Raw genomic sequence first — 5708 nt, forward strand, 5'->3', positions numbered from 1 at the left:
GGCTTATGGATGCTGGACCATGAAATAATAGATATTCACGGTAAAATGAACAAGTGGGTGAATAAATAAATTATATAGAACCAAGTTATAAAATCAGATATTGGAAAGAAAGGGCTATAGAATTTGTGACAGGCAGAATAATGCCCCCATCCTCCGATGATGTCCACATCCTAATCCTTGGAACCTATGACTATATGTTAAGTCATAGATGGAATTAAGGTTTTTAATCAGATGACCTTAGAATAAGGAGATTATCTTGGATTTTCTGGGTATGTCTAACACAATCACAAGCATTCTTAAATGGAGAAGACAGAGGCAGAAGAGGATGTCAGAACAAAGAGACATATAAAGTACTCAACTCACAGTTGCTGGCTTGAAGATGGAGGAAAGGGACCATGAGCCAAAGAATGTAGGCCTCTTCCAGAAGGTAGAAAATCAAGGAATAGGTTCTCTCCTAGAGACTCTCCTAGAAAGTTATGCAGCCCTGCTGATGTCTTGATTGTAGTCTAGTGAGACTTATTTTGGACTTCTGACCTGCAAAATTGTAGGATAATAAATTTGTGCTGTTTCGAGCAACTATTTATAATAGTGAAACAACAATACAAAATTAATAGATTTCAAACATAGTAAAAGATATTCCAAACAGAATAAATGAATTAACAAGTGAATAAATGAGTGAATGATACAGGATCATTAATGAAATCAAAGTAGAGAGAGAAGTGCCACAGAGTTCAAAGGAGGGACAGCTCTTTGTTCCTATAGTCAAGGAGTGCTCTTGAGGGAAGGCAGGATTGTGGTTGTAGTCTTTTATAAGCTTAACAAAAGGAGAGAGGCTCCTGGCTGAGAAAAATGGAATGTTTAAGAGCAGGAGTGAATTGACATATTGGGAACTTCTCTGAAATGGCAGGCTTTGGTTGGAGAAGAGTATGAAATGGGGTTGGGTAGGTAGGTAAGGGCAGACTGATGGAGGGTCTACAGTTCTGGGATAAGATATTTCTATTTGTTCCATTTAGCCAAGAGAACGTAGTGTAGACTTTTGAGTGGAAACCTTTTATGATGAAAACAGTGGCACTCGAGATGGATTAGGGACAGTGGAGGCCAGAGCGGGGCCAGGCTGACAGTGTGGAAATGGAGACAGGCATCTTGTCTCCAGGAGCAATGGCTGGAACTCAGCAGTTAAATAGAAATGAGGGAGGAGGGAAGAGAACCCTGGAAGGCTCTCCTCTGTCTGTGACTCAGGTCATCAAAGGCACTCCTAAGATTAGATGCAAAATTTAGGGTGTTTGCAAGTTTCCCTGGGAAAGGACCTACGTACTTTATTGCATTCTCAAAGATCTCTGTGACTCCAGAGGCTCCAGAAAGGTAAAAATTACTGGTTTAATTTTAATTCACTTTACTGAGGAATAATATATATAGAGAGAAGTGCACATATAATGAGTATACAGCTTGCTGCATTTGTACCGTCTGAATATCCCTAAGTAATCAGCACCCAATAAAAACCAGAGCCCTGCCAGGACCCCAGAAGCTGTTCCTTAACCCCTTCCTATCACGTCCTTGCCCCCCTTGCCCTTGTAACCACTGCCTTAACTTCTAGTTTCTGCTGAAGTGTGCAGTTGGGGCTGCTTGGGGCCAGCACCAAAGGAATGGAGCCACCATTTCTAGAAGCAAGTATAGGCTAGAAACCACATATTGTGGTTTTCCTCCAGTGGTTTTAAGATAGAATTGGATGAGACAACCACTTTCGTGCTTTCCAGATGTCCCCACGTGGCTTTAGCTTGACATAGAACCCCTCCAGGCAGACCCCCTCCCAGGTCTCTGACCATCTGACTTGCTGCCAAGACCACGCTCTCCCCCAGGGCCTCAGATCTCTGTTTCACTCTGTTTGCTGCATTAGTCACTGTAATCCTGGAGCCTAGGTCTTGGGAAGAACAAAATCTAGTTTGGGCATTTCATTTTATGAGTTGATCATTATTTGGTTTCCTCTCTGGTTCAGAATCAAGGGTCAGGAACACAGGCTCTTAAGTACATAGTTACCGTGGTGTGTTTTCATGCTGCAGTGAGTGGCTCAAACGCGTTGCAGGGTAAGAGGATTAGACAGAGAGCGGCGTCTGGTAAATATTAATAGGAAGCCATCCTGCAAGGGTGATACGGAGCATTCCAGTGCACCCGAGGCCGGAGGAGACAGATGGGACATAATAGGGTTCAGAACCTACCTATTTGCCTTTTCAAACAATAGTCAAATTAATAAAGGTAACTGGATTTCAGATTCGGTTTCTGCCTAAGCACATAAAATCAGGGAACCCAAGCTTTCCGTGGACTCATCAAGAATAATGGATACTGTCAGGGGAAAAAAAAACAAAGAGGAAAATTAAATTTCGTCAGAAAAACAGGGAGGGTGTTGGGGGGAGGGGTGAGACTGTGGTGTCCTTAGCTCAGATTCAGTGAACAGGCCCTCCCCGCTGGCCTCTCCAGGTACAAGGGCGGATCATAGCCCGTCACAACCCATTACCAGGGGCTGCCCTAATTCTTGAGTTCTGTTGCGATTTTGTGGTGTTTTTGGTGTTGGGCTCAGCATTGGCTGGGCTTTCAAACTCTGTTTTGGAGAGACTTTCATTCAGATGATATTTGTTTTCCTGGGCAGGCCCTGCCCCGCAAGAACTGTGAAGGTGGTAAATTTGGTTTGGGTCACTCTTCCTCACTCTCTTTCCCCTCTAAGCCCCCCTCTCTCTGCATTTTCCCTCTGCTGTGTCTAACACTCAGCTCTCCCTCTTTCTCCAACCTGAATTGACCCTACAGGCCAGGAAAATCCAGCCCTTTCTGCGATTCAGGCTTTGTTTTTAATGTAAAAAAGCTGTCATAGGCAGAGATGGTACTTTTTCTTTCTTTTTTGTTGGCCGCAGCATGTAGTAAGTGCTGTCAACCAGGTATTGAACCCGTGCGCCCTGCATTGGGAACATGGAGTCGTAACCACTCCATGTTCCCAATGCAAGTTTCCCTGGGAAAGGACCTACATACTTTATTGCATTCTCAAAGATCTCTGTGACTCCAGAGGCTCCAGAAAGGTAAAAATCACTGGTTTAATTTTAATTCACTTTACTGAAGAATAATATATATAGAGAGAAGTGCACATATTATGAGTACACAGCTTGCTGCATTTGCACCGTCTGAATACTTGTTTCAGTATTCAGACGGTGGACCACCTGGGAAGTCCCAGATATGGTACTTTTAGTGTACCCTGTTGTTCGTTTTTTGTTTTGTTTTAATGGAGAAAATATATGCCAAAGCTAATAAGATTACAGGAAAGCTCTTTAAGGTGCTAACTTGTTCCTAATTATAATAGGAGGTAAAATATATTTATTTGAACATAAAATAAATAACATTAAAAAGGGGCTTAAAGAGAAAGAATTAAGGTGCCCTGAATACTTCCATTTAGATGTGGCAGAGTGAACAGCACTATTAAGCTGGGTTTCTTCCCTCAACCCAGCTAAAATGATACTAATTAACTGAAGATGGTAAAACTCATAAAGACAAAGAAAGAAAATGAGAAGTCAGCAGGATGGAAGATATGAGGTAGGACTGATAAGGGACTTCTCAAAGAGTTAGGGGAGCTGAGACCTAGGAGCCTGTAAGGTAAGGGGTATGGGGGGCTATAAAAAACATGTTTATTCATCCCACAGAATGTCTAGAGATTCAGGAATTGGAGACACAGGAATTGCAGACTTCTCTGCAAGCCAGAGTGCAAGTGCCCCAAACACAGGAAGAGTTTAAAAGTTGTTTAAAGGGTAGTTAGACTCACAGGGCCTCTCTCCTAGCCTGAGCAGCTGGACAACTCTCCCTTCCTCATCCTAGCTAAAGATGAAATGTGTTTTCTTTGGAGAGGTTGAACTTGAGTTTCTGGGCTTAGGACACAGCTGAGCATAGAAGTGATACTTTTCATTGGAAATGGGTATTAAGTGAAAGGCTCCTCATTGACTATGGAGGACCCCAGCTTCTTTCCATCACTCAGCTCCCAGGATGCTGTGGTCAGTCTCACATCTCTGTACAGGTAGATTAGATGGTGGTTCTTAGGGGAATGGACTGATGCAAAAGACAACTCTATAGCTACTGGGTACTTCCTGGTCAGTGCTTCAAATAGCTGCCACAGTTCAGTGAGAGCCCTCTTCTGGGTTCATAGCTAACACCTTTTCACTGTGTCCTCATGTTGTAGAAGGAATCAGGGAGCTGTGTGGGGTCTCTTTGTAAGAACATTAATCCTATTCATGAGGGTTCCATCCTTCTGACCTAAGCACCTCTCAAAGGCCCCACCTCCTAATACCATCTCGTCAGGCATTAGGATTTCAACATATGAATTTTGCGGGATACAAACATTCAGACTATAGCAGCCTCCTCTCAGTGTAATCAAATACTGAGGATTGCTTCTAGTTTGAAACACAGATATCAAAATAAATTAAAGGGGAAAACAAAACATGGAGGAAACAAAGACAGTACAGTGATAAAAAGAAAGGTTAAAGTTATTAGTATTATCCTCAGAGAGCAAAGAAGTTATATCTATGGGACAAAAATAAGGTATTGTAAAAAGTATTCAACTTTTTGACAGTTAAAAATCTGGTAGAAGTTCCCTGGTGGCCTAGAGGTTAGGATTCTAGGCTTTCACTGCTGTGGCCTGGGCTCTATCTCTGGTCAGGGAAGTTGCATTGCAACTATATATATCTGTATCTATATCTATATATCTATAGATATAAACCGGAATAAAAGTTTCAATAAAAGACTGTATGATAAAGTAGAGGAAATCTCCCTGAAAATAGATGGAAAGGAGGAGAGAAAAGATGGCAGAGAGAAAATGGAGAATCTATCTCTGAGGTCAAACATCAGTTAATAAGAATTCTAGAAAAAGGGAAAGGAAACTAAAGGAGAAGATGGTATCAAAGAATTGACATTTCCTGTAATGGAGGGATCTGTGTTTCTAGATGCAAAGTGTCCACCAAAATGTTCAAAACAAGGACAGTAACAGGACCCTCACATGGTGCATCACTGTTAAATTCCAGAATGCCAGAAACAGAGAAGTTCTTAAAACTTCAGGGGGAAGAAGAAGGCTATGTACAAAGGAGAAAAATCATAATGGCATTGGGTTTCTTAAAGGCTCCACTGGAAGATTGAAGTTAGCAGAAAAGTGTCTTTACATTGTTGAGGGAAAATGACTTTGATTCTGGAGTTGTTTTCCCAGACAAGTGGTGAATCAGTTGTGAAGAATGAAAAAAAAGATACGTATAATCCTGAAAATTTTACATTCCATAGAAATATTTCTCAGTTTGTGTTCTACCACATTGAAAAAGTACAATAAGAAAGAGAAATTCATGAGATATAGGAAATAGGGGATCCAGCACAGATAAGAGCTGAAGGGAATTCCCAGACAGTTGGTGAAAGAGGTTCCAAAATGACAGTTGCTTAGCTGGTCTAGAGAGCACACAAGTGCAGGTTGGAATTGAAGGATGGTGGGTTCTAGGAGGATGTCCCTAAGCAAAACTGTCCTTGAGAGACTGCTAATGGATTTGAGTATGCTGAGAGAAATTCTTAAGAGCTCCAAGGGAATGTTTGGGGATAAATTAGTAATAGGCACATAGAGAACTAAGCAAATGACAATGTCAGTCACAATCACAACAGAAACAAGACAACTCCAGGAAAATCAAAATGTTATGTAAGAAGGAGAA

This window comes from Bos indicus, chromosome 7 (assembly GCF_029378745.1).
Source record: "Bos indicus isolate NIAB-ARS_2022 breed Sahiwal x Tharparkar chromosome 7, NIAB-ARS_B.indTharparkar_mat_pri_1.0, whole genome shotgun sequence".
In the NCBI taxonomy this organism is placed as follows: Eukaryota; Metazoa; Chordata; class Mammalia; order Artiodactyla; family Bovidae; genus Bos; species Bos indicus.